Here is an 11600-nt window from a genome sequence, read left to right on the forward strand (position 1 = left end):
AACAAAAAAAACAAAGGGTTAATAATGTAACAGAAACTGAACAAAGATTATGGAGAGGAGAGAGAGAGAGAACGAGAAAAGATGAGAGAGCGAGCAAGTAAAGGAGAGAGAGAGAGAGAGAAGCTGCTGCAGACCCAAAGATATATTTGGAGAGACATCTAAGTTCCACATTAAAAATGAGCGCGTTGTGCAAGAGAGCGCGGCAAGCCGGAGAAGCGAGAGTGACTCACTGGGAGAGGGAGGGAAGAAACGGAGAAGAATCGGCAAAGAGAGAGCCAAGAAACAGAGCAAGAGAGAGAGAGAGAGGCGGAAGCGAGGCGCATGCACGTCCGGCTCAGTTATATTCCACCTGGAAGGCTGAATGCAACACTTTAGAAACATCGGTCACAGAGTCACCCAAGAGTCACCCAAGAGTCACCCAAGAGAAATAACATCTCAGTCTCAATGATTTAATATTACGTCTCTTTCACCTTTTTTTCAGACCCAATTGTCATGTGACATAAAAGCAAGTACTGATGGGCTGTTGCCATAGAATCTGAAAATAAAAATTCTTAAACATTTCTGTGGTTTTATCAAATCCGATGAGGTTTATTTGCTGCAGCACTTTTGTGATTGGTTTACAGGTCGTTAACAGATTTATTTAGATTTTTTTTTTTTTTTACACACTAGGCATAATCTGGGGCAAATCCTGCTACTTCCATCAGGCTCACCAAGGACAGCCACCAACATGGCTCATGGTCAGGCCTAGGGGAGGAGCACAGCCCCACAGAGAAGACGAGGGGTGTATTCACTAAACATTTCGGTCCCCGGATATCACTCCACATCATGAAGGGCCGACCTCAGGAAGCTTCTCCTGCAGGAAGGACTGAGCTGGCCCAACGCAGCTTCATACGATGGAAACAAAGCGCCCGGCTCACTACCTCTTTAGTGAATACACCGGGAGCAGCTGATCGACACCAGAAAGTGAAAAACGGAGAAAGAATAGAAAAGGCAACAAACCCCCCCCCCCAGAGAAAACAGGAAAATGAGGGGGTGAGGGTTAGGGGGGGGGAAAGGAGGCAAAGAGGAGCAGAGAACCAGAAAAGCGCTGGCTTTGTTGGGGGATAAACGCTGGAGTGCGAGGATTAGCGAGGCAGGGAGCGGTGCGGAGAGCGAGGGAGAGCGCTGCCCGCTCTGGCACACTTGGCACATTCCTTGCACATCCTCCAGACGCACCCACCCCTGTCTGCTTCACGGGGAGTGGCGAGTGTGCGGGGGGGGCAGCGAGTGTGCGTGGGGGGGGGGGCAGCGAGTGTGCGTGGGGGGCAGCGAGTGTGCGTGGGGGGGGCAGCGAGTGTGTGTGGGGGGGGCAGCAAGCTTATATAATATTCACTTCTTTACTAATTTAATAATAATTAAGCATATGGATTTGTGCCGCCATCTTGAGATACTTGGATGCATTACCCGCTCACCCAACACGACAGCGCAGCACTTCAACCTCACTTTATGACTCGGTAGCCGAGACTGAAAAACGGAGCTTAGATGTTTCTTTTTTTAGACCCATTGAGTTTATCGGGCGAGTCAAGAAACTGATAACTACGGGATGGGTTGCTATGGAATAAAACAAATAGAACAGAGATACCAGAGATTTGAGATAGAAGCAAACTACCCCTCCGTAGAGAAAGAAGGAGATAACGTGAAACCAGATAGGGTGTGAAAACGCTGCATCATGGGAAATAATCTGTGACCTACCCAGAGGGAAGAACACTTCATTGTTAAATATTTGAGAAGTGAAGGCGTGTGCCCCCCCGACGCACATATTCACTGCATTTTGGGGGGGCTCCGACAGACGGATGAGGGCACAGAGAGCGGGGATTTCCAGCCAAGCAAAGCTCAGAGAGGCAGCAAAACTCTTACAGAAGAACAAAATCAAATTTACCCCCCCCCCCGTCACAGTATCATCTCCCAACGCCATCACCTACGGGGTATATCTATGCGCATGTACTCCATACAAACATACAATCTGCCCCATTTAGTCTGCCAGTTTTTCCTTAATCAGTCGTTGGTCTCGTCTGAGATTCAGGAGCCGTATGTCTATCCCATGCATGTTTAATCCCCTCACTGTATTACCCTCTACCGCTTCTGCTGGGAGGCTGTTCCACAACTACCACCCTGTTTTGAAATAAACGTCCGTCCTGTATCTTACTAGCTCAGCTCCGTGATATACATCTATATACAAACACTTCCAAAAATAATAAAGGTACGAAGGCACGATGTAAAGGCGTAGCGCTGCCAGCAGAGCCCGTCCTCTATGTTGTGTGAACGATAGAAACATTCGGCCCACCTGGACTCCCCATTCTCCAGCTGCTGTGAAGACCTTCCATCTTACTTGATCCTTGTCCTATATTCAGAACAGACTTAACCAGATTAATTTTTACCACTTCTGCTGGAAGGCTATCCTACTTATCCACCACCCTCTCAGAGAAGACAGTTCTCACATCACGTCTATGCCTCTAATCTGCCAGTGCAGCCAGCCCTTGTAACTACTACCAAATAAATCTGGCTGGCAGATGACTTCATGTGTATTATGACTTAAGGACACGGAATTAGGATAGATGGATCATGAAGTGTTCCGTGTACAGAAATAGCCGTAGCAGTGGAGAGCACACAGAACCGCGCCCCGGCTCCACAAAGAGATTAGGTCACTGAGTAAATCCTCCGCAGGGCGGCGGGAGGAACGGGCCTCCTCCCAAATAACACGCTAAGGCGGGGAGAGGTTTCTTCTAGTAAGCGAGGTCCCAGCGGGTACTTTCAGCCAGGGCCACCGGGGTCTGGACCGGAGGGTTTCCTATACAGTAAAAGAGCACGGAAAAAAGGTTTGGGAGAAGGAGCAGAAGTCCCACGTCCCTGGCCACGCGTGGAAAATTGGTGGAGTAAGTTCTTCAGACTTCACCCCGACCTACTGATGCCCCCCCTCCTCAAATTCTGCACCTATGGGGGATTCCCCTGTGCAAAGGATAGTTGGGTGCTATTGCACTTGTCCCTCTGTCCTGTGTTGTTGCCCCACTATCCCTATTTTGCGGGGGGTGGGAATCACGGGCCAGCTGGGAGAACCTCTGGTCTGTTCTGTTGGCCTCTATTCCAGCTCCAACATGGCCTCCTGGTGATGCTCTGAAGCCTCTTTGAAGGATTTTCTGTCTGCGAGGACAGATTCCTTGGTTTCATACAGAAGGTTACTGGAAGCCATATACTTCTCTGGCACAGAAAGTCCACATACAAGATCCGCCCAGTTCAAAAATAGACACGTGGAAATTCTATAAAATGGGAAAAAAAACCTGGCAAATCTGCTGAGCCTGGCAAAGCCCTGTAACCTGTAAAAAAAAGTCAGCAAACCCTCTTGGTTCCTGGCTGATATTGGAAGATTCCGGTCTTCAATCGTCGGCCCAAACGAGGTCTCGTCACAGAGAGGCTGCAGGGAACCCGAGGGCGTTTAACCGAAGCCGGCGGACGGCTGGAAGAAAATGGCCCAGTAATATAGCAGCCTCCCAAAAAACGGTCACCTTTCCCTACTGTCCACCCTCACAACAGCAGGGACTTCATGGAAAGTCCACCAAAAGAAACCAGAAAAGGTCCAGTCGTCGGGTTAGTGTTGCGTTGTTACTAATGGCATCCCGGGGCTAAGTTTGGATCTGGAGAGAAAACAAACGCTCTAAATCGGTTAGCATTCCCTTTAAAGGATTAACCCTTTATGTCAACTTGGCAGCGAGCATGCGGAACCCTGAAACACCTATAAAGAACTGGGAGCGGGAATCTTGCTGGCAACTCCAGACCTTTATGTCTGACAACAAGCTGCCAGCCGGCCCTCTGTATTGAGATTAAACATCATAAAAGCACAGAGGCTATAAACCAACCAACCGTCTCTTCCGTGCTCAGAGAGGCCGGATTGGAGGCCCACCGCGCTTTAGGAGGCTTCCCTGACCAGAGGAGGACTCACGTTGGCGAGTACACAACATGAAGGCTAATTCTATGTATCCAATTTGCATTAGAACCAAACTCCTTACTATTTAGTATCTAAAGGTCCCTGGTTTCTGCATACGCTCATCACTTGGAAAACCGCAGGGTAATGTGAACAAATTCTACTTTATGGAAAAGGTAGTTGATACCTGGAATATACTTCCAGTGGAAGAAGTACATGCAAATACAGTAAAAGAATTCAAGAAGGCTCGGGATGCGCATTAGACAATTAAAAAATAGACCCAATCTGCCCACTTTTTTGAATGTTTTTTTTCCCCGCTGGGACTGTCTATGTATCGATGGAGATTAAACTCTGCAGACTCCATCGCGTAATCCCCACAAAGTAATAAAGGAAGAAGAGTGAGAGAGGCTGAGCCCGCTGAGCCGCAGAGCAGTAACAGTTTAACCAGTCTGTATAATTATCAAACCCAAGTCAGCACCGACCGGTAAAACCAACCACCAGACCTCCATCACCGGGATTACAGCTACAAAGAAGGACTAAGAGGCCAACAAGCAAACACAGAACAGGGAAGAAACCGGAGCGCGCCCCTCGAACGAAGAGAAAACAGAGAAGAGGAAGAGAAGATTGTAATACAGACACGATAGAAAATAGAATGATATGAATAAAACCGGAACAGTTACCTGGACGGCCTCCTCTGCTCTTACTGGTAATAAGAGATCCTACGACCCCCCCCCCCCCAACCTACAATACTAAGGATCTTCTCACCTCTAAGAGGACTTCTCCTCACGTAGAATCTTGGATCTCTCTGCAGCTTCTGACACTGGTGACCATCCTCTGTTCCTGTAATTTTCTTTCGTATGGTATCTGTGCTTTACTGAGAGGGTAGTATGTCATTGGAACGGCCTCCCAGTAGAAAAGTTAGAGGCTAATACAGTGAGAGAATTTAAACACGAGTGGGATAGGCCTCTTCCCTTCACTAACCTTCTCCCTGACATCCCACCACCTGAAGCTCAGTATATCAAAGACGTGGCTACTGGTCATCCCTTGTCTCTATATTCAGGATACCCCCATCACAGTGAAAGTCACGACCTTGTTCTACCGGACTCCAGCGGTCACTAAACCCCCATCTATTCAAAGACGATCCAATCCATCCTCTTTATACCCACGATCTGCAGTCCAGGCCACCAACTTCTCCACAAGACCCTCGCTACAATCACTGGAAGCACCATCTCCTTCCTAGTAGATTGTCAGCTCTCAGGAGCAGGGCCTTCTCCTGCACAAAAAATAGCCGGGGGGGGGAAGGGGCAGATGCACATGGGGGTATTCTGCATGTAAATTTAAAGCAACCTCTCATTACAGTGTATGGGGTGTATCTTTAACCATATTCTGTGTCTCATGGAAATCTCCACCAGGGTTCATACACTTAAAGGGGTTAAACACATGGGGGGGAAGGAATCAGATTCCTGTTCTCTGCATCTGCGTCGTTATTCCTCCCCATTAAGTCATCCCTGCCCTCCTGTTAAGTTGCTGATTGCTGTTGATTGGTTCAGGCATCCTTTGCAGGAGCGGAGAAGAGCGAGAACTTGGGGACAGGGAGTTGATTAGATGCGGATTGCACCGCATTCAGAGACATCATGGCTTCCCCGGGGGTGAACTTTTAAACTTAAACGACTTGAAAGCCAGGACTGTTCCTATATGCGCCGTTAGTAAATTATTACAGTAAAAGCTGTTACGGCGGCTGAATGAGTCAGACAAATAAAAACTGCTCCCTCGATCTCAGTTCCTGACCCAACTACACCCCGGGTGCAGACATCGCATCAACCCGAAAACATCTCAATTACTCGTCACGCTTTACAATGTAACGACTGCAAGAACAAAACAACAGAATTAGAACAAGAGGCCATAATCCAACACTACAGCGTCACAGGCTTAGATGGAATGTAAGGAAGTTTAACTTTACTGAGGGGGTGGTAGATAGGTGGAGCAGCCTCCCAGCATAAGTGGTAGAAGGTAATGCAGTGAGGGGATAGACATACGGCTCCTGAATCTAAGACGAGACCAACGACTGATTAAGGCTTGAGTGTTTATATGTGAGAAGCTGATGCCGAGGCCTTTTCACTTATTAGAAAATAACATAAACTAACTTCATGTTACTGAGTCATTTGGTAACTTCTTAAGAAGTATTAATAAAGGATCTTTTGAACAGACAGTAATACTATAAATGGTTAACTAGAAAGAAGTAAGACCCCCGGCGCGATCCGCCATTAAAAAAAACACAGTGAGGGTCAAAGGCCTTAATTAGGGGACTTCCTCCTGAAAACCGGGCCCCTCGTCACTCTGTGAAGCGCTAACAAATACTGACGGCTTAACACAGATCTGGATTATTTATCAAAAGGATTAAACTTTTCATGAACCGTTTCCTTTTGCACAGCGGGCTTTCAAATATATCACTTTCTGTCCGGATATTTTTAGCCCCGCGGCAAAGGAGGAATGAAAACAAAAATCAATAATAAATAGAGCGTGGAGGCGGCCGGACACAGGGCCTCGCGGCTCCATACGCAGACGGGGATAAACAGAAGCGTTTCAGCGAACCCGTCTGCAATATTCTGGCCTCATGGAGCAATTCCGCGAAAGGGGTGGAGCCACGGCGCACTCCGCGGGGACAGCCTCTCCCCTGATCCTCCAATAGGGGAAAGGGGCATGCGTGAGAGCGAATGAGGGTGCGAGTGAGCGAATGAGGGTGCGAGTGACAAGCCTCTAGGCTTAGTTGTACAGCAATGTGGAATATTACGGATATATAACTCAAATAATAACAGTACTTATGCTGAATCAATCAGCAACAAGGAGAGATAACTTAATGGGGAGGAAGAATTATGAAGGTTCTGAGAATAGGAAGTTAAGAGCACTGCTCCCATGGTATATACATAAGTGGGACCTGACTTATTTCAATCTGTAAACACCGTTACGCAGCACTATTTAGCGGACAGAATTTGTAGGAGTTTGGGAGTCCCGATCCTGTACCCATCCCAGCGTGTCCACCACCCCGCAGACACCAAGGAGTTAAGATACAAGAGTCAGTGACAATGGGCCCTCGGCTAACAGAGACATACAGGAATATCCGCGGCCGTGTACAGGATGTTTGTAGATAACTCACGTTTCCTGTAGGATCGAGGCAGCTGCGCTTACAGGATGCAGTCCCTATTATCCCTGCCCCTCCCCCTCCATTTATTAATACCCCCCCTTACAAATACATCATTAATAGCCGTGACCGCATTATTAACCCCAGCACTGCCGCATTGCAGCTTCTAACCCCCTGCTAAAGTACATACTGCACGATACACTGCTCTGCTTCATGCCTATACCATGCCTTATGAGCCCCCAATTTCATACCAAATGCCCCCCACCCTACACCATTCAATCTAGAATTCTATAACGAGTGGCCACCACCCTACATATAACCATTTGTATATTTAGAACACGAGGTCATAACCTTAGATGTAATGTAAGAAACCTATACTTTACCAAGAGGGTGGTAGATAAGTGGAACAGCCTCCCAGTAGAAGTGGCAGAGGTTAATACAGTGAGCAAATCGAAACATGCGCGGGATAGACATACGGCTCCTGAATCTCAGACGAGAACAACGACTGATTAAGGTTTGAGTCTTCACAGCAGGAGAAAAGGGCGACTAGACGGGGGCCGAAAGGGTCTTATTTTAGGTTCTCTCTGTATGTGTGCAATATATAAATATATATATATATATATATATATACACACGCACACACACATATATATGGTTTGTATACACATATATGGTACTTTGCCTTTCTTATTGTTTCAATAAGCGCTGGGCACATGTATGTATTGGGACAGAACACTTTGGGAGCCATGAAGGATTGTATCCATAAAGGGCCATATTAAGCAGGACAGAGCATTAAGAGCAGCGATAAAGTTTTAGAAGCCATGGCTACGGACTCCTGAGATTCGTTTTGCCCTCCGCATGTCCCGCGGCCTCGTTCTGAATGTTATCGCCCAATTTTATTTTATTTAAGGAAGAATCTTTGTCGATGAGTCCCCGTCACACAGCCCGTCCGGAACCCCCATCCGCTACTTCCCTATTTTGCAACAAAAAACAAAGTTTCTTTCTGCGCTGGTCGTTCGTTACACCATCTCTCGTTATCGTCTATAAAGCATTCCTCCATCGCTATCATCATTCAAGGATTACTCATCATCCGCCCATCCCATCCTCCCGACTTCATACAGAACTCACCCGTGTCTCAGACATTCCAACATCCATGTTCGCTTTGTCTCATACATACAGGGCCGGCCCTATAATGGGGCAGACTGGGGCAATTGCCCCAGGCGGCACTTTAGAAGGGGCGGCACTTTGCCGCCCCAAGCGCTTTTTTTTTTTTTTTTTTTTTTTTTTTTGAAGCGGAGGAGAGAGAGAGAGAGGGGCACCGAGTGGGGGGGGGGGGGAAAGGAAACGTAGATTATGGCGTCGGCGAAGTTTAAAATGCCGCCCCCCCCCCCGGCGTCGGCGGGGGGGGGGGGGGGGGGGCGTTTTAAACTTCGCCCCAGGCGGCGTTAAGTCTTCGGCCGGCCCTGCATACATACCCCCCCACCTACCCCCTCTCTCAATAAGAGCAGCGAGCCCCTGTCTGTTTATAGCCTCTAGTTATCCACCAGAGGTTTATTTGCCCCTATTTGCGTGCACACACCCTACCCCTGCCATATGCATACTCTAAGGGGTATAATTCCAGCTGCAGCCATTATAGAAACACAGGACCTGTTGCCAGATCGGCCCCATTTGGCCCATCTCGTAGCCTGCTTCTCCTGCTGTAAAGACTCAAACCTTAATCAGTCGTTTTAGATTCCGGAGCCATATGCCTCTACCTCTAGGCACCTGTCTGCTAAATACCCGTTACCCTTCTCTGCCTACAATCTGCCCTCCATCCTATACACCCACCCTGCCCTATAGCTCCCATTCATACTTATTTACCTAGCACTTTGCAAACTTCTACCCCCCCTCCCCCAACAGCTGGGGGTCAATGATTATCCAGAGAAGCTGAAAATCTTTTTTTTTTTTTTTAAGGTTTAAGAGGAAAAAGAAGAGGGCATTTTTTTAAACTATTTTACATAAAATAAATTGAAATATTTGAATAGCTTACTTTTTTGCATACTCTTGCACCTGCCGCAATGCACACAAACACTTTCTTACCCTATATAATCCCTTTTTTAAACAATTTCTACCAAAAATATTATATAATAATTCGCTGCAGACAATGCATTACTGACAATTGGGCATTTCGGGTATTAAAGGGTGCTTAACCTTTGCAATGCCAAGGATGATGTGCAACTCTTTGGCTAAATGGTTAAAAAAAAAAAAAGTGATGTCTTAGTTCCCACTTAAAAGTTTAAATATTACGAAATAGAAGAGTTCCACAAAGACAAATTAACCAATTAGATACACAACAAAAATGAAACATTATTCATAAAAATCATAGGAATGGATTGTGATAATTAGTTAAAAAAAACGCCTATAAAACGCTACAGCAGAATATTTTTAATAAAAAGTGGCTAATTGTGGGCATTATTGCCTTATATGACTACCCCCCCCCCTAACATTATTAACTCATTTGTAACTAAATAACACGTATTTAAACAGATCTTTATGGTTATTTACTAAACAGAAAGTAGAGCTGGAGGCAGCAGAATGTGTGAGTCCATTCAACAAGCAGCCCGGATACCCAACGCCATAGAGATTCAACACCGATATCTATACATTAACGTACACACGTATAGATAGATACACACGTATAGATAGATACACACATATAGATAGATACACACATATAGATACACACACGTATAGATAGATACACACATATAGATACACATATAGATACACACACATATAGATAGATACACACATATAGATACACACGTAGCATCAGAAAGCCATGGGACATATGTAACGCTTCCCAACACCATCAACCTGTAAAGCTTATTACCCAAATGCACTGCTTTTAACCCCAAAACCACAACGCACCATGCCCCCAAAACAAAGTTAATTTAGATATACAGGAAATCTATATACTGTACTTTCCTCACCTTTACAAACAGTTCCACCTGTGGCTGATCTGACATTTTGCCCAAAGGTAATGGTTTTTAACCCAAAAGTTTGCTTTCGTTCGCCTTTTTTCCGTTGCGTTGCTGCAGATTGCAGTGATCCCGGAGCTGGGGTGGCAGGGGTGCCGTCTCTCGGTGTTTGCCGTCTCTCAGGGTTTGCTGTCTCAGAGAGAGGGTGGGGTGGGAAGTGACTACAGGAGGCTGGGTCTGACTCACAGGCAGGAGGAGAGTGCTCTGGGTGGAGGGAGGAAGAGAGAGGCACAGAGACAGCAGGGATTGAGGGGTGTCTGGGATTAGACAGCAGGAGTGTGGGAGTCATGCCTGGAATTAGACGGTTCATGGAGAGAGTGCAGGGGTTTGCTGTGCTGGAAATAGACAGTTCAGGTAGAGACAACAGGGATTGGAGAGCGCTGGGGTTATGGGTATCTGGAATTAAACAACAGATTGCAAGGGTGAGGTGTGTCTAGGTTTAGAAAGCTCAGGTAGAGACAGCAGGGATTGGAGAGTGCAGGGGTGAGGCTGTCTGGCATCAGACAGCAGGGATGGTAACGTTCAGGGCTGAAGCGTGTCAGGTAGAGTGTTGGGGTACAGTGTGTCTGGTATTGGCCAGCACAGGTAGAGCGCAGGGGGGGGCGAGGGGCCCGGCAGCAGGTAGAGCGCAGGGGGGGGCGAGGCGCCTGGCAGCAGGTAGAGCGCAGGGGGGGGCGAGGCGCCTGGCAGCAGGTAGAGCGCAGGGGGGGGGCGAGGCGCCTGGCAGCAGGTAGAGCGCAGGGGGGGGCAAGGCGCCTGGCAGCAGGTAGAGTGCAGGGGGGGGCGAGGCGCCTGGCAGCGGGTAGAGCGCAGGGGGGGGGGCAAGGCGCCTGGCAGCAGGTAGAGCGCAGGGGGGGCGAGGCGCCCGGCAGCAGGTAGAGCGCAGGTGGGGGGGCGAGGCGCCCGGCTGCAGGTAGAGCGCAGGGAGGGCGAGGCGCCTGGCAGCAGGTAGAGCGCAGGGGGGGGGCGAGGGGCCCGGCAGCAGGTAGAGCGCAGGGGGGGGCGAGGCGCCTGGCAGCAGGTAGAGCGCAGGGGGCGAGGCGTCCGGCAGCAGGTAGAGCGCAGGGGGGGGGTCAGGCGCCCGGCAGCAGGTAGAGCGCAAGGGGGGGGTGAGGCGTCCGGCAACAGGTAGAGCGCAGGGGGGGGCGAGGCACCCGGCAGCAGGTAGAGCGCAGGGGGGGGGGTGAGGCGTCCGGCAGCAGGTAGAGCGCAGGGGGGGGGGTGAGGCGTCCGGCAGCAGGTAGAGCGCGGGGGCCGAGGCGTCGGCAGCAGGTAGAGACAGTGGAGAGGTGGAATTGCTTTGGGAGGGTAATAGTTTAGGGTTTCATTTGGTTGACCTTTGTGTGTAACCTGGGATCTCTAGCTGTACATCAGAACCCATTATGCTGTGTATTGTCTGGGAATGATGAGAGTTGTTGTCCACCTGCGGTACCACCTCTACACAGTTATGATAAGTGGAAAGATCTGGTACCTGGTCTATTTCTCA

Source organism: Sceloporus occidentalis, unplaced genomic scaffold, assembly GCF_023333645.1.
Source record: "Sceloporus occidentalis isolate IW3139 unplaced genomic scaffold, rSceOcc1.0.p SCAF_489, whole genome shotgun sequence".
Taxonomy (NCBI): Eukaryota; Metazoa; Chordata; class Lepidosauria; order Squamata; family Phrynosomatidae; genus Sceloporus; species Sceloporus occidentalis.